Source organism: Triticum aestivum, chromosome 4B (assembly GCF_018294505.1).
Source record: "Triticum aestivum cultivar Chinese Spring chromosome 4B, IWGSC CS RefSeq v2.1, whole genome shotgun sequence".
NCBI lineage: Eukaryota > Viridiplantae > Streptophyta > Magnoliopsida > Poales > Poaceae > Triticum > Triticum aestivum.
Window position 1 is genome coordinate 225,592,549 of NC_057804.1, and position 19,051 is coordinate 225,611,599.

The following is a 19,051-nucleotide window of genomic DNA, read 5'->3' on the forward strand; positions in this document are numbered from 1 at the left end:
ACACAAGGCCGTTTCCTCCGTTCTGCGGTATGCCAGGCCTCGTTTCCATCGCCTGTTCCGTCCAAGCCCTCCCGATGAACACGACGACGCATTCCGTTCCGACCCAGTCAGTTGGCTCCCCATGAACACGACGACGACGTTATTTCTCCGTTCCGACCCAGCCATGTACACGAGCCCTGGCCGTACGTATGCACGAGTAGGCGTCCGAGACCCTGCCCGTATGTACGTACGTGGCCGTATTTTCTTTCTTGCACCCTGGCCGTTGTACATATGTGTACATGCTACATGCACGCCTCTACTACGACACGTGCACGCCTCTAAAACGACCAGTATGTACGTACACATTCACGACCAGAATGACAACGCTACGTGCGCTTCGACCAGGTGGGTCCCGACTGTCAGGCACTTCCTTGACTGTGAAGATGTAGCTGGTGGGTCCTAGCAGTCAGGGGGGCGAATCGTTTTTTATGCCCGGACGCACTTCCTTGCGTGCGAAGATGTAGTTGGTAGGTCCCAGAAGTCAGGGGGAGAATCATTTTTTTGCCCGGACGCACTTCCGAAGGTGTAGCTGGTGGGTCCCAGCAGTCAGGGGGGAAACGTTTTTTCACGAAATACGGTGGCCCGTCCGGTGGGTCCCTGCTGTCAGGTGGAGGAATCATTATTTTCCGCGTAATAAGGAGGCACTTCCTTGCTGCGGCCGTGGACCCAGCTGTAAGCCTCTCCATGTATAGTCCATGTCTGATAGAAGTCGTTCCTTGACCACATTGACCACGCCGCGCCAAGAGCACCACGGTGGTGGACGTCGGCGAGGCCTAGGAAGGGGATGACTCGGAGCCGGGGAAGACGCGGCAGCGGAAGCCCACGCGGAGAGGAGTACGAGGGTTCACTGTTTCGACTGCGGTGTGAGGCTGCCGTCACCGCAGGGCCTGGCAAGCAGTGGGAATAGTAGGGGGCGGTGAGGCCTCCGCGGTAGCACAGCCGGCCACGGGAGGCAGGAGCATGCGGCACGACCAGCGCTGCTTTGGGCGGCTGGAGCAAGAAGACCAGAGGTTGAAGAAGCACTACAGCCGTTGGATGGACATCGTATGGTCAGTGGAGCTAGAATCGTTCATATTGACTAAGTTGACAAAGCCCTTTGTCCCCGTCAACTTAGTAGGCCCACAAGTCAGCCTCCCACCAAGGTGGGTCCTAGCTAGCCGGGGGAGTATTCATTTTTTTGTGCGTAATAAGGAGGCACTTCCGGTGGGTCTGACCTGGCAGCGGGGGGAATGTTTTTTTCGCGAAATGCGGTGGCCCGTCCTGTGGGTCCCAGCAGTCATGGGGAAACGTTTTTTTTGCAAAATACTGGTGGCCCGTTCGGTGGTTCCCCGCTGTAAGGTGGAGGAATAATTATTTTCTGCGTAATAAGGAGGCATTTCCTTGCGGCTGTCGTGGACCCAGCTGTCAGCCTCTCCACGTACAGTACTCTTCCGATGGAAGTCGGTCGTTGACCACATTGACCACGGCGGTGGACGACGACAAGGCATAGGAAGGGGACGACGCTGAGTCGGGCAAGACGCGGCAGTGGATGCCCATGCGGAGAGGAGTACGAGCGTTCACTGGTTCGGCTGCGGTGTGAGGCTACCCTCACCACAGAATAACAGGGGGTGTGGGTGAGTAGAGGGATGGCCTGACCAGTGGTGGGAGTAGTATGGGGGCGGTGACGCCTCTGCGGTAGCACAGCCGGCCATGGGAGGCAGGAGCAGGCGGCACGACCGGCGCTGCTTTGGGCGGCTGGAACAAGACCAGAGGTTGAAGAAGCACTATGGCCGTCGGATGGACATCATACGGTCACTAGAGTATTGACTAAGTTGACAAAGCCCTCCGCCCCGTGAACTTAGTAGGCACACAAGTTAGCCCAACAATATGGTCGGTCCCAGCTAGCAGGGGGTATTCATTTTTTCGGGCGTAATAAGGAGGCACTTCCTTGCGTGTGAAGATATAGCTGGTGGGTCCGACCTGTCAGCGGGGGGAACGTTTTTTTCCCGAAATACAGAGGCCCTTCCTGTGGGTCCTAGCTGTCAGGTGGAGGAATCATTATTTTGTGTGTAATAAGGAGGCATTTCCTTGTGTGCGGCCGTGGACCCAGCTGTCAGACTCTCCACGTACAGTCCACTTCTGATGGATGTCGTTCATTGATCACGTTGACCAGGCCGCGCCGAGAGCACCAGGGCCCTTCCTGTGGGTCCTAGCTGTCAGGTGGAGGAATAATTATGTTGCGCGTAATAAGGAGGCACTTCCTTGCGGCCGCCTGGACCCAGCTGTCAGCCACTCCACGTACAGTACTCTTCTGATGGAAGTCGGTCGTTGACCACGTTGACCACTCCGCGCCGAGAGCACTAGGGTGGTGGACGACGACGAGGCCTAGGAAGGGGATGACGCGGAGCCGGGGAAGACGCAGCAGTGGAAGCCCGTGCGGAGAGGAGTACGAGGGTTCACTCGTTCGGCTGCGGTGTGAGGCTGCCGTCGCTGCAGAATAACAGGGGGTGTGGGTGAGTAGAGGATGGCCTGGCCAGCGGTGGGAGTAGTACGGGGCGGTGAGTCCTCCGCGGCATCACAGCCGGCCACGGGAGGCAAGAGCACGTGGCACGACCGGTGCTGCTTTGGGCGGTTGGAGCAAGAAGACCAGAGGTTGAAGAAGCACTACCGCCGTTGGATGGACATTGTACGATCACTGCATCTAGAATCATTTATATTGACTAAGTTGACAAAGCCCTTGGTACGCGTCAACTTAGTAGGCCCACAGCTCGGATTTGGCAGAGAACATATAGCCCATTTGCAATTTGTAAGAATGTACAGCCCATTTTTTAATTCTAATGGAATTTACTACAGCCCATTTACAGTTTGTTAAAAGTAGAGCCCAACTTCTGGCTAGGACAACAATTAATAATTTCAAATAACCGCTCAAAACAGAATTCAAAAAAAATCCCACATTTTGATGGGATCCGAAATATTTTTATCCGAAATTTCTAGTCAGGTTAAATATAATTTCAAAATAAAGTTGTATTACGTTAAAATCCAACGAAATATTGCGCTCGCAAGAAGTAATGAAATTAAAATTTTCAAATTCCAAATATAATATATTTTTTAAACTAATTACACTTTTGGTGCATATTTACCGCCCAATTATTATAATTACATCCCATTTATCATTTCTTAAAGTCCAGTTTCTTGTTAAGCCTAATGCATACATCCTAGGAAAGTTTGCAGCCCAGCGGGGCGAAGAATAACAAGTTGACCCGGATATTGTGTACAACTGTCGGCCCAGTTGCATTGCTGATGTTGAAAAAAAGCATGTGTAGTACATTACAACCTAACATGGCTACTCAGCACACATTTAGCGACGCCGGAAAGGCCCAAACAAGGCTTCTGCACAACTTTTTGAAGTCACTGAGCTCAACTAAATAACTTAAGAAAAAAGTTAGATTATAGTGGAACCTAATTAAAAGCTGTCACGAGCAAATAAATAAGTCAAAGGATCCCACTTGTGCGTGCGCGTGCGGGTGTGTGTGTGTGTGTGCGCGCGCGTGTGTGTGTGCGTGAGAGAGAGAGAGATAGAGAGAGAGAGAGAGACCCATCGGTTGATGCTCGTAAATACATCTTTCAGCCATATGCATTGTTGATGCTCAGTAAAAACTTATATAGTTGACACAATCATATAGAACATCATAGCACACTGAACATGCATACAAAAATTTCACGCAGGCGGCACAATCAGGATGGAAGCAGTGGATCGCTACGGGTAGGGCTATGTTGAAACCAACGAAGTCGTACATAACGGTTCATCGTCTTTATCAATGACGGGGAAATATCTTGAATGATGTGCAAATAAAATAGAGAGATAACACAATAAGTTCTGCTAGCACATTAAGTTGATGTACAGCACTTTCTAAAAAAAGTTCAGGTACAAAATTAGAACATGTCACAATCAAATGTACTGGCATATCAGTGCTTCACACCCATAGCTCGGATTTAACTAGTATCTGACAAGATTCAGTTGTTACCTCAAATTAGAGCACATCCAGGCAGCCAACCCTGCCTCTTCTCCCAAAGAAGCAGTGGCCTCCGCCGCGCGATGGAGTAGGCCCTATGCCATCCATCGTTCCGAGCAACACGGGGAAAGTCTGAGGTTGACTCCTGTAATGGACGTCGTCGACGGACCCTGGAACCAACGGTGGCAACAGGACTTCGATTGATGGATTGACCACTTCTTCGACATGCACGAACACTCGATACAGGTACATCCCTAAAGTGGTCCACGACGGCCTTGGTGGCGACGAATCTCAACACCCCGGCTCCTGCATCGGTATCTCAACACCAATCACCTTCAGTATGGTGGAGGGTTTCTTCATCCATGCCATAACCGTCATAGCCCAGCTGTCTGGAGGAACAAACATACTTACGAGCTCACCTCCAAGGTCGTTGATAAGCTCGTTCATGGACTCGTTGTTCCAAGCACATCGAGGCATGCCGTGGAAGGTAAGATTTGTTAGAAACTCAAGCCTAGAGGGCACCGAGCCCCATCCTAGGTGCCACCGATCAAAGCTCACCAGCGCGCCATCGCAGAACAAACGCCGGGAAGATTCAAACACACGACTGCAGTCAAAAGTTGTCCGGAACCTGACGTAGAAATCAGCCGGTGGCGGACAGACCTCGACGAGCAAGTCACTTATTTGTATGCCGTGCGCAATGCGAAGAGCTTTGACAAGGTCGCCCAGAGAGACGGGAGGTCGGTCGCCGTTGATGGTTACCATCAGCACTTTGCCGGCAAACTGGTCATCAAGCGCCGCCATGCCACTGTTGAGCGACAGCACGCACCGACCGAAGGCAGGACGGACCTCAGGAGATCCGCGTTGACTGGTGACATGATAGTGTGCTTGAGTATAGGGAGTACAGGAGGGGGATTTGGGGGAACTGGAGTAGGAATTGAGATTCCAGAGGTGGGGGAGGGGCGGGAGACCGGGGATGAAAAGGCAGCATGAATTTTGAGCACGCGCCAATATGCTCTCGGCGCGCAAGCGCACGAAAACACCAGTGGCGCCCACATGTCGGCCTAAGAGTCCTTATTCTTTCTTTTTTGGAGAGCCTGGCCTTTTTTCAGGATCTTTTGAGAGCCCGGCCTGAGAGTCATAATTGACCTGTTTGTGTAGGACCTTGAGAAGAGGTGTCTAGAGGGGGGGTGATTAGACACTAAGTACCAAAGTTGCAGTTTTAAAGTTTCTTTAAAGTTTGAGTGGAGTTTAGGCAAAAGTTTAACATTCACAACATATAGCAAGCAAGCATGCAAAGAGTATATGAGCAGCGGAAAATAAAGCATGCAACTTGCAAGAATGTAAAGGGAAGGGATTGGAGGATTCAAACGCAATTGGAGACTCGGATGTTTTTGTCGTGGTTCCGATAGCTGGTGCTATCGTACATCCACGTTGATGGAGACTTCAACCCACGAAGGGTAACGGTTGCGCGAGTCCATGGAGGGCTCCACCCACGAAGGGTCCACGAAGAAGGAACCTTGTCTATCCCACCATGGTCGTCGCCCACGAAGGACTTGCCTCACTAGCGGTAGATCTTCACGAAGTAGGCGATCTCCTTGCCCTTCCAAACTCCTTGGTTCAACTCCACAATCTTGTCGAAGACTCCCAAGTGACACCTAGCCAATCTAGGAGACACCACTCTCCAAGAAGTAACAAATGGTGCATTGATGATGAATGAGGGAGTTCCGGACTAGGGGGTGTCCGGATAGCCGAACTACCATCATCGGCCGGACTCCAAGACTATGAAGATACAAGATTGAAGACTTCGTCCTGTGTCCGGATGGGACTTTCCTTGGCGTGGAAGGCAAGCTTGGAGATACGGATATGTAGATCTCCTACCATTGTAACCGACTCTGTGTAACCCTAGCCCTTTCCGGTGTCTATATAAACCAGATGGCTTTAGTCCATAGGACGAACAACAATCATACCATAGGCTAGCTTCTAGGGTTTAGCCTCCCTGATCTCGTGGTAGATCTACTCTTGTAACCCACATCATCAATATTAATCAAGCAGGACGTAGGATTTTACCTCCATCAAGAGGGCCCGAACCTGGGTAAAAACATCGTGTCCCTCGTCTCCTGTTACCATCCGCCTAGACGCACAGTTCGGGACCCCCTACCCGAGATCCGCCGGTTTTGACACCGACATTGGTGCTTTCATTGAGAGTTCCTCTGTGTCGTCACCGATAGGCTCGATGGCTTCTTCGATCATCAACGACAATGTAGTCCAGGGTGAGACCTTCCTCCCCGGACAGATCTTCGTATTCGGTGGCTTCGCACTGCGGGCCAATTCGCTTGGCCAGCTGGAGCAGATCGAAGGCTGCGCCCCTGGCCGTCAGGTCAGATTTGGAAGTTTAAACTTCACGGCTGACATCCGCGGGGACTTGATCCTCGACAGATTCGAGCCATAGCCGAGCATGTCGTACTGTCACGATGGGCATGATTTAGCTCTGCAGCCGGACATACCCTGGAGGCCGCACTCGAACCCGCTCCGATCTTCGACTCGGAGCCGGCTGCGCAGACCAAGGATGGATGGCTAGACACCGCCTCGGGGGCTGCAACCTCTACGGCGATAGAGCCGAACACCTATCTTGTCCCCCATGAAGCTCGTGACTCCGTGGTGCCGGACTCCTTGCCGGACTCCGGACCTCCCGCGCCCCCTCCAGTCGAATCCGATTGGGCGCCGATCATGGAGTTCACCGCGGCGGACATCTTTCAATGCTCACCTTTTGGCAACATCTTGAGTTCGCTAAAGTACCTCTTGTTATCAGGAGAGGCCTGGCCGGACTGCGGCCAGGACGGTTGGGATGCGGACGATGAAGAAATTCAGAGCCCACCCACCACCCACTTGGTAGCCACTGTCGACGATCTAACCGACATGCTAGATTACGACTCTGAGGACATCGACGGTATGGACGACGATGCCAGAGACGACCAAGAACCAGCGCCCATCGGGCACTGGAAAGCCACCTCTTCATACGACATATACATGGTGGATATCCCAAAGGATGGGAACGGCGAAGGAATAGCGGAGGATGACCCCTCCAAGAAACAGCCCAAGCGCCGGCGTCCGCGGCGCCGCTCTAAATCCCGCCATAGCAAGAATGAGGATTCCGGCACCGGAGACAATAATACACCGGATAGCGCCGAAGACAACCCACTCCAGCAAGATCCAGCACAGGAGGAGGGGGACGCCAGCCCTCATGAGAGAGCGGCCGAAGAAGAGGTAGAGGACTATATGCCTCCCTCCGGAGATGAGGCAAGCCTCGACGACGACGAATTCTTCGTGCCTGAGGATCCCATCGAATAGGAGCGTTTTGAACGCAGGCTTATTGCCACGGCAAACAGCCTCAAGAAAAAGCAGCAACAGCTTAGAGCTGATCAAGATCTGCTAGCCGACAGATGGACCGAAGTCCTCGCGGCCGAAGAGCATGAACTCGAACGCCCCTCCAAATGCTACCCCAAACGTAAGTTGCTCCCCCGATTAGAGGTGGAGGCATATGATCCCGCTTCACTAGGAGACAATACGGCTGATTGACCACCCCGTGGTCGTGACAGAGAGGCCTCAAGGCCCTTCACTAGACCCGTACCCTGGCATCGCTCGAAAAGCACAAGGCCACAGGGGAACACTCCGGACCTGCGAGACATATTGGAGGATAAGGCATGACAATCAAGATTGATCTATGGATCACGTGGGCTCCCCACGATACATGACGATCACCGTCACCCCGGACACAGTAAGTCCGGCCGGGCCGAACACAACAGACAAAGCTCTTTTGAGCTCCATCGCGATATCGCCCAGTACAGAGGCGCCGCACACCCACTGTGCTTCACAGATGAGGTAATGGATCATCAAATCCCAGAAGGGTTTAAACCCGTCAATATTGAATCTTATGATGGCACAACAGACCCCGCGGTCTGGATCGAGGACTATCTCCTCCACATCAACATGGCCCGCGGAGACGATCTCCACGCCATCAAATAACTCCCACTCGAACTTAAAGGACCAGCCCGGCACTGGCTTAACAGCTTGCCAGCAGAGTCAATCGGGAGTTGGGAGGACCTGGAAGCCGCATTCCTCGATAACTTCCAAGGCACGTATGTGCGACCACCAGATGCAGATGACCTAAGCCACATAATTCAGCAGCCAGACGAATCGGCCAGACAATTTTGGACACGGTTCTTAACCAAGAAAAACCAAATCGTCGACTGTCCGGATGCCGAGGCCCTCGCAGCCTTCAAGCATAACATCTGCGACGAGTGGCTTGCCCGGCACCTGGGACAGGAAAAGCCGAAATCCATGGCAGCCCTTACATCACTCATGACCCGCTTCTGTGCGGGTGAGGACAGTTGGCTAGAACGCAGCAACAACCTCAACAAAAATTCTGGCAGTCCGGATATCAAGGACCGTAGTGGCAGGTCGCGTCGCAACAAAAACAAACGCCGCATTAACGGCGATAACAGTGAGGATACGGCAGTCAATGCTGGATTCAGAGGCTCTAAACCTGGTCAACAGAAAAAGCCATTCAAAAGAACAACCCAGGGTCCGTCCTATTTGCACCGAATTCTCGACCGCTTGTGCCAGATACATGGCACCCCTGAAAAGCCAGCTAACCACACCAATAGGGACTGTTGGGTGTTCAAGCAGGCAGGCAAGTTAATTGCCGAAAACAGCGACAAGGGGCTACATAGCGGCGACAAGGAAGAGACCCGACCGCCGAACAATAGAGGACAGAAGGGTTTCTCCCCACAGGTGCGGACGGTGAACATGATATATGCCACACACATACCCAAAAGGGAGCGGAAGCGTGCACTCAGGGATGTATACGCGATGGAGCCAGTTGCCCCGAAGGTTCGCCGCATTGGTTCTAGACCCAATCGTCGACGGATTTCATCTCACCAGAGTCCTGATGGACGGCGGCAGCAGCCTAAACCTGCTTTATCAGGACACGGTGCGCAAAATGGGCATAGACCCCTCAAGGATTAAACCTACCAAGACGACCTTTAAAGGCGTCATACCAGGTGTAGAAGCCAATTGTACAGGCTCAGTTACACTGGAAGTGGTCTTCGGATCCCCGGATAACTTCCGAAGTGAGGAGTTAATCTTCGACATAGTCCCGTTCCGCAGCGGCTATCATGCCTTGCTCGGACGTACCGTATTCGCAAAGTTCAACATGGTGCCGCACTACGCATACCTCAAGCTCAAGATGCCAGGCCCTAGAGGAGTCATCACGGTCAACGGAAACACTGAACGCTCCCTCCGAACGGAGGAACATATAGCAGCTCTCGCGGCAGAAGTACAAAGCAGCCTTTTAAGGCAATTCTCGAGTCCGGCTGCCAAGCAGCCGGACACAGCTAAGCGTGCTTGGAGTAACCTACAACACGACCACCTGGCATGTTCCGAGCACGCGTAGCAGTGCGGCCCCAACCCCAGCCCCTGTAAAACATTAAGACAGACCCTTCGCGTACTCCATTACGCTCTGAAGATACCATGGGCATGGGGCAAGGGGCTCGACCACGATAAGCCCAAACTGCGGCTCAACCGCACCAGGGGCTCTTAAGTGTGTCGTTTCTTTTTCTTTTCCTTTTATTTTTTACCTACAGGACTCCGTTCGTCAGAGGCCCTGTCCGGCAGCAGACATGCCGAACCCACGATACAATAGCCAGGGAAGGAGAAAGGCTACAACGAAAATTCAGGTGGTCTCCATTATGAACATTAAATCGGTTTTATGCATTATTCCGTAGCCTAGCCCTGGAGGGGGACATGTTAAACAGTCCCATCCCTTGCTTACCGCACCACTTGTATCGTCCTGCACTTACAGCAGTTTTTATTTGAATAAAGCAATGCAGCACATTTTTGCTTCCAATTGCATTTCTTTCTTACACATATGTTCATCTATGACATGTTGCATCCGTACGTTTTGGTACGGCTAAATACACCAGGGGCTTATGTTTCCCGCGTTATGGTGTGATAAGTCCGAACACTTTCACAAGTGCGGCACCCCGAACTTATAGCATTATATGCATCGGCTCCGAATCATGTTCTTGGGTCAATAGTTGGGTTTGCCCGGCTCCCGTGTTTTGGTACCTTATGTTCTGTTTTATCGGCTAAGGTAGCACTGGGAGAACCACTGCGATTGCGCCCCAGTTGAGCTGGGTTAACGCCTCAGTGGAGAAAGCTAAAACTGACCATCATGATGAGGCGAGAGTTGGTCGCTGTTCGAGAGGTTCTTTGCGAGTCCCTAAAGACTTATGCCGCTTCGAGCGAGGAGCCGGATTCTGTCTGGCCAAGGCATGGATAGCGCCCCAAATTCGGCCTTCCGAAAACTAGGGGCTTCCCCGAAATTTAAAATTATAGAATTCTATGGCTAAGTGAGAGTGTTCAAGCATTATAAGTCCGGTTGCCTTGTTCATTGTGTTGAGCGCCTCCCTCGATGGACCCAAATATGGGAACAAGAGTGCCCAAATTTATCCCGAACACCCCAGCACTCGTGGCATGGGGGCTGAAGCCGACGACTTGCCATCTCTCAGATTTGATAAACAGCCGCACAGAAGGTAATATTTTAAATTAACAAGTGTTGCTTCACACATATGAACTTAGTTTTCAGCGCACAGGATAACAAAACGCGAGTCTACTCAAAAACTTCTTCTTTGGAGCACTCACCCGCAATAATGCGGGCGCCCTTCAGCACACTCCTATAATACATCTCGGGCGTGCGATGCTCCTTGCCCTCTGGTGGGGGGTCCGTCACAAGCTTCTGGGCATCCATCTTGCCCCAGTGCACCTTTGCGCGGGCAAGGGCCCGACGCGCACCCTCGATACAGGCGGAGTGCTTGATAACTTCAACCCACGGGCACGCATCCACCAGCCACCGCACCAGGCCGAAGTAGCTCCCAGGCATGGCCTCCTTAGGCCACAGCCGAACTATGAGGCCCTTCATGGCATGTTCGGCCGCCTTGTGGAGCTCGACCAGCTGCTTCAGCTGGTCGCTAAGGGGCACCGGATGTTCGGCCTCAGCATACTGAGACCAGAAGAACTTCTCCGTCGAGCTCCCCTCCTCGGCCCGGTAGAATGCGGCAGCATCGGACACGCTGCGAGGAAGATCTGCGAACGCTCCTGGAGAGCTCCAAATTTGGGTAAGCAACAGGTGATTAACACTCACATGCTTACTTTGCATGAAAAATGCCTTACCCACTGCTATTTTCTTTACCGCCTCGATCTCCTGGAGGGCCTTGTAGGCTTCGGCCTTAGCGGCTTTGGCACTCTCAAGAGCCGTTGCAAGCTCAGACTCTCGAGTCTTCGAGTCACGCTCCAGGCTCTCATGTTTCCTCACGAGATCCTGGAGCTCTTGTTGTACCTCCGCCACCCGCGCCTCCTGTTTCTCTCGCTCGGTGCGCTCCGCAGCCGCATTGCGTTTGGCTGCGGCCACCGCCTCCTTCTGGGTCGCCACCTCGTTAGTGGCCCCTGCAATACCCCAGTTATCCTTGTCATTTTTCTTGCAACCAAAATCCTTTTCTGTAAGGTACAATTTTCATAAGGTATTACTCACCTTCTTTTTCCTCGAGCTGCTTCTTGGCATGGCTGAGCTCATTCCCGGACCGCTCGAGGTTTTCCTTCAAAGTTTTGACCTCCGCAGTCAGTGTGGCAGAGGTCAGCGGCACAGCCTGCAATCCCATATTGACATATTTTCATGACTCCTGCGATTATCTTTCTAAAGATCCTCAGTCCGGCTTTTCTTTCCGAACACCGAACCGAGCATCAGGGGCTACTGTCTATGCGGTACCATTTTACATATATTGAAATTCTTACCTCAAAGCCTGTTAGAAGGCTGCTGCAGGCTTCGGTCAGCCTGTTCTTGGCGAGCTGAACTTTCTGAATCACCGCACTCATAACAGTGCGGTGTTCCTCTTCAATAGAGGCGCTATTGAGCGCCTCTAGCAAATTATCCGGCACCTCCGGTTGGACGGAGGCAGTCGGCGTCGCGGTCTTGCCCTTCTTACGAAGGGGACGCCCGCCGGACTCCGGAGCCACTATGGGTTCCGGAGGTGTGTCCGGTGCAAAGTCCGGGAGGTTGTCCTGCGACACCTCCGAGGCCCTCTCCTCCTGGTGGGTCCCTTCCTGAGATCCCACCTCGGCATCGTCCGCATCACGGGGGTGGAGGCAGTCGAAAGAGAATCCATATCCGACGCCCCTAAGGACCCGCTCGACGAAGTGGGGAGATCATCCTTAGGCGGACTGCAGGGTTGTATGCGGCATTAGAAAGACATAATATGGCGGAAAACGAAAACCTTGAAGTTATTCGGGAGTCCGGATACTTACAATCTCGCCAGAGGCTTGGCCCTTGGAGGCCAGTCCTCGTCGTCGTCACTGGCGTTGGCGGAACAGTCCGGGGGAAGAGTTTTTCCCCTCTTGGACCCTTCGGCCTCCCTTGTTAGGGAGGCCTTCCTTTTCTTCCCTCCCCCCGCTGGGGGAGAGGCTTTCTTCTTCTCCTCCTCGCCTTGGTGGGAGGAGTCGGCCTCGGATTCATCGTCCGATAGCACCTGAAAATGGGAACTCTTCCGAGTCCCCGTGGCCTTCTTCTTGGCCTTCTTCTCCGGCACCACGTGGGGTGTCGGAGCCAGCAGCCCCGTTAGGCGGGCGTCAGCTGGGTCCTCTGGCAACGGGCCGGACAGATAACCTATCTGGCCTTCTTCAGCCAGTCCTGTCAAAGGAAAGGGAGTTTAGATCCCGCATAGAGTCAAACTATGAATAACAAGCGTCCCGTAAAGGACAATATCACTTACCTCGTCAGCTGGACGCTGCTAGCTGAATCCGCAATCTTCGGTAGCAGATGCGGGAGCCTCGGCGCCCTTGAACAGCACCTTCCAGACCTCTTCGTATGTAGTGTCGAAGAGCCCATTCAAAGTCTGGTGCTGCGCCGGATCGAACTCCCACATGTTGAAGCCCCGTCGTTGGCACGGGAGAATCCGGTGGATGAGCATGACCTGGACTACGTTGACAAGCTTGAGCTTCTTGTCCACCAGCTTCTGGATACAGGCTTGGAGTCCGGTCAGCTCCTCTGAATCCCCCCAGATCCGGCCACTCTCTTTCCAGGAGGTGAGCCGTGTAGGGATACGGATCTAAATTCGGGGGCCGCTGCCCAATCAGGGTCAGGCGGCTCGGTGATGTAGAACCACCCCGATTGCCACCCCTTAATGGTTTCCACGAAAGTACCCTCCAGCCACGTAACGTGGGACATCCTGCCCACCATGGCGCCTCCGCACTCTGCTTGGCTGCCCTTCACAACCTTCGGCTTGACACTGAAGGTCTTGAGCCACAAGCCGAAGTGGGGCTGGATGCAGAGGAAGGCCTCGCACACGATGATAAACGCCGAGATGTTGAGGATAAAATTTGGGGCCAGATCATGGAAATCTAGGCCGTAGTAGAACATGAGCCCCCGGACAAAGGGATGAAGTGGAAAGCCCAGTCCGCGGAGGAAATGGGGAAGGAATACTACCCTCTCATGGGGCCTAGGGGTGGGGATGAGCTCTCACTCATCGGGGAGCCAATGCGCGATGTCGCTGGACAAGTATCTGGCGCTGCGCAGCTTCTGGATATGCCCCTCCGTGACGGAGGAGGCCATCCACTTGCCTCCCGCTCCGGACATATTTGGAGAAGGTTGAGGTGAGATGTGCGGGCTTGGGCGTTAGAGCTCGAGTTCGCAGAGATGGATAAGCCTAGGAGGAAGAAGGCGCATGTAAAAAGGTTGGATCTTTATCCCCTTATATGGGCGGACAGAAACACGCGTCCCCACCGGCCTGGTAAAACTCGCTTATCTCCCAAGCGTCACAATCAATGGCGCGGTTGGGTTACCCACGTCCGTATTGATGGGAATCCCGGAATAAGGGGAACACTATCTCTGCTTCGACAAGACGTGCCAAGGAAACCGCCTCGCTAAACGCACTGAGGTGGAACAATAGAAACAATTTGAGTAAAGGCTTGGAAGTGGTGTGACGTTACGCCACAGAATACGTCAGCAGATTGATCTTGTGTAATATTATTCTCTCTACGATGGTATGTGGAATTTATTTTTGCAGAGCCGGACACTATCCTGGTGTTCACAATCTTCTATAAATTATTCGGAGGAGGACCCCGTCTTGCAATGCCGAAGACAATATGCGCGCCAGACTCGTCGTCATTGAAGCCTCGTTCAGGGGCTACTGAGGGAGTTCCGGACTAGGGGGTGTCCGGATAGCCGAACTACCATCATCGGCCGGACTCCAAGACTATGAAGATACAAGATTGAAGACTTTGTCCCGTGTCCGGATGGGACTTTCCTTGGCGTGGAAGGCAAGCTTGGTGATATGGATATGTAGATCTCCTACCATTGTAACCGACTCTGTGTAACCCTAGCCCTCTCCGGTGTCTATATAAACCGGATGGCTTTAGTCCATAGGACGAACAACAATCATACCATAGGCTAGCTTCTAGGGTTTAGCCTCCTTGATCTTGTGGTACATCTACTCTTGTAACCCACATCATCAATACTAATCAAGCAGGACGTAGGGTTTTACCTCCATCAAGAGGGCCCGAACCTGGGTAAAAACATCGTGTCCCTCGTCTCCTGTTACCATCCGCCTAGACGCACAGTTCGGGACCCCCTACCCGAGATCCGCCGGTTTTGACACCGACAATGAACTCCTTGCTCTTGTGCTTCAAATGATAGTCTCCCCAACACTCAACTCTCTCTCATAGGATTTGGATCTGGTGGAAAGATGATTTGAGTGGAAAGCAACTTGGGAAGGCTAGAGATCAAGATTCATATGGTAGGAATGGAATATCTTGGCCTCAACACACGAGTAGGTAGTTCTCTCTCAAAAATGGTAAGTTGGAAGTGTAGGTTTAGTCTGATGGCTCTCTCCACGAATGAAGAGGAGGTGGAGGGGTATATATAGCCTCCACACAAAATCTAACTGTTACACACAATCTACCAAACTCGGTGGGACCGAATCGTTAAACTCGGTCAGACCGATTTAGCAAATAATGTGACCGTTAGGGTTTTCGGTGGGACCGGAATGCAACTCGGTGGGACCGATTTGGTTAGGGTTAGGGCATAACATAATCTCGATAAGACCGATTACACAAACTCGGTGGGACCGATTTTGGTAATAAGCTTTCCAGAGAGTTGGTCAGGCAAACTCAGTTTAACCGATTATCAAACTCGGTGGGCCCGATGATAATAAGTTAACCAAAGAGTTTGCATTGTAATCTCGGTAGTACCGATTGCTCAAACTTGGTGAGACCAATTTTGATAATGGACATGCACAGAGAGATTACAATCCCATCTCGGTGAGACCGAGATCCCTATCGGTGAGACCGATTTGCCTAGGGTTTGTGGCAGTGGCTAAGACATCCAAACTCGATGGCGCCGGATAGAAAGAATCAGTGGGGCCGAGTTTGACTTTAGGTTTAGGACATATGTATGGAAGTGGGAAAGTAGTTGAGGGTATTTGGAGCATATCACTAAGCACTTTGAAGCAAGAGGCTCATTAAGCAACACCTCATCCCTCCTTGATAGTATTGGCTTTTCCTATAGACTCAATGTGATCTTGGATCACTAAAATGTAAAATGAAGAGTCTTGAGCTTGAAGATTGAGCCAATCCTTTGTCCTTAGCATCTTGAAGGAGTTCCCACATCCTTTAGTCCATGCCACTCCATTGTTGAACTTATCTGAAACATACTAGATAAAAGTGTTAGTCCAACAAGAGATATGTTGTCATTAATTACCAAACCCACCTAGGGAGCACTTGTGCTTTCAATCTCCCCCTTTTTGGTAATTGATGGCAACATACATCAAAGCTTTAGATAAAGATATAAAGAATAGCAAGTAAAGCTTTGGAAAGACATGTAACAAGCATAGGCTCCCCCTACATGTATGCAATCATGTGAATATGAAATATAGAAGCATGTGATAGCATAACCATGATAGAGCAGGCAATGTGTTACATGTATCTTGGCTATATGCATCAGAGCAAAAAGTATTAAAGAGAATACCTTCATGCCCATGAGTCCTTTTTGCAAACAGTATGTACATCAGCAAGAATTCCTCATACACATGATTGTGATGCATATACTTACCTTGTGGTCTTGAGTTGGCTTAGGATGGAATGAACCTGTGAAAACAAGGTTAGATAACACAGATGCATCTACTAGCCAGAGCAAACAGAAGAAACCACAAGAATACCAAGACTGGGATGACATGTAGAGAGTGAGTACTAAGTACTACATTGGATTAGACATGTCCCCAAGAGTAAAGATATGCAATGAATTTAAATGATTTCTTTCCCTTAGATGTCTTGCTCCCCCTGAATCTAGCATGGGATACTGGGAGAAGATAGGGAACAGAAAATCAGAGCTGAAAGATATAAAGAACAGAGCTAATGCAAGCTAATGCAAGTAAGCACATATGAACATGTCTTTCCCCTCAAGAAGACATGTGGCATCTCTCCTCTTGAACACCAAGCATCTGGGATCCTTGAGAAATACTTTCTACTAGTATTCTCTCCCCCTGGAGATCTCTCTCTCCCCCTGAAGGATCTCTCTCTCCTTCTCTGATGTGATCTCTCTCTAAGTGATAAGCTTTGATGTGATCTCTCTCCCCCTTTGACATCAATTTCCAAGAAGGGCTTGATAAAGATGTAATCTCTCTCTCTCTCTCTCTGGAATTTGACATGAATGGGTTTGATCCTTGAGTCACAACATAAAGCAATGATAAAAATGTGATGCTTGTGAGAGGACAAGATTCATTGAGTGGAGCTGGATCAGAAGAAACACAGAATATGTGGCAAAGAGTTTTTCCTGTTATGAAATCGGTGGCACAGAGTTGTAGGCTTCGGTTGTACCGAAAATTTTCGGTTGGACCGAAAATAACAAATCGGTGAAACCGAGTTCATCACAGAGAAAATACTTGTCTCCTCGGCTCACTAGACTAGTAAGATCTCACAAAGATTTGCAAGGAATTAACTGAAAGATATGCAAGGAATTAGATGCCGAGAAAGCAAAAAGAAATCTAGATGAAGTTTTTTTTGAAAGGGGAAACACATATGCATGAGACAAATGCAAAAACTCAGAAAAGAACACAGTAGAACTTCATCTAGAGATGGTCGGCGACAAAGTCACCTATATTAGAGTATATTGACTTAGGAGTCAAGTGAGATCACTTGATCATAGGCCATACTCATCGTTTAAGCTCAAAATGGGGTTACCATTTTTCGTTTAAGCATGTTGATGTATTCATATCTTGTCGAGTTGCTTTAGCTCATGTCTTGGAGTAAAGCTTCTCTAAGATGGAATACCATACCTTGGTTGGTGGTGTTGTCCATGTAGTTGAACTTGTGTGGGTTGCTCAAGGTTGATGTAGCTCATCAAGAGTTGGGAGCACCACTTGAAATTTGAGTCCATCTTCCTACATGGGTTAGTTCTTGCAAGGAAGAGCATTTGTGTATCCAAAAATGACACTCATGAAGCTTAACATAGAATTTGTCAAAGGATATGTCCGAATGGTTTCGTGCTTCCTTGTCTTCAACCACCTTTGTATAGAGACTTGGTGATGTAGAGATTGCTCAAGATGTGAGTAGGTTACAATCTCATGGAATTTGATTCAACCAAGTACCTACATGGGTTAGATAACATGCAAGATACAAATATATCCAAGACATAAGATTTTCATCATAAGAGAAATATCAAGGATTAGTCATAAGCTCATGTCTTGCATGTATCCAATGGAGTTTCTACTCCAAGTTTGAAGCATCAATGATGTTCAATTCTCCTTTTAACCTGCAAAACACTTTCTCATCAAGAGGTTTAGTGAATATATCCGCTAATTTCTTTTCGGTGCGAACATGCTTAAGATCAATGTCACCCTTAGCAACATGATCTCGAATGAAATGATGACGAACTTCAATATGCTTAGTTCGAGAATGTTGCACAGGATTATGACCAATTTTGATAGCACTTTCATTGTCACAAAGCAATGGAACATGTCTCACATATATCCCATAATCTTTAAGAGTTTGGGTCATCCAAAGTAATTGAGCACAACATGATCCAGCGGCAATATATTCAGCTTCGCGGTGGATAAGGATACCAAGTTTTGTTTCTTGGAGGACCAACACACAAGAGATCTACCAAGAAATTGACAGGTACCCGAAGTGGACTTTCTATCAACCTTGTCTCCGGCATAGTCCGAGTTGGAATAGCCAACAAGATCGAAAGAGGCCCTCTTAGGATACCAAATGCCAAAATTTGGTGTATGGATTAAGTATCTCACTATCCTTTTCACGGCCTTAAGATGACATTCTTTAGGAGCAGCTTGATATCGTGCACACATGCACACACTTAGCATAATATCGAGACGTGAAGCACATAGATATAACAATGAACTAATCATAGAGCGATAAACCTTTTGATCAACCGGTTCACCATCTTTGGTTAAGTCAAGATGTCCACTGGTAGGCATGGGTGTAGTCATACCTTTGCATTCTTGCATATTGAACTTCTTGAATAAGTCCTTGGTGTACTTTGTTTGTGAGACAAAAGTACCTTCCTTAGTTTGCTTGATTTGCAAACCAAGAAAGAATTTGAGTTCACTCATCATAGACATCTCAAACTTCACTGACATTAGCTTCCCAAACTTATCACTAAAATGAGGGTTAGTTGAACCAAATATAATATCATCAACATAAATTTGGCACACAAAGAGTTCACCATTAACCCTTTTAGTAAAAAGAGTAGAATAAATTTTCCCAGTTTCAAAGCCTTTTTCAATAAGGAACTTGGTTAAGCATTTATACCATGCTCTAGGAGCTTGTTTAAGTCCATAAAGAGCTTTGTGAAGTTTGTAAACATGATTGGGTTTCTTAGGATTGACAAAGCCGGGAGGTTGTTTAACATAAACTTCCTCCTCTATTTCACCATTTAGAAAAGCACTTTTAATGTCCAT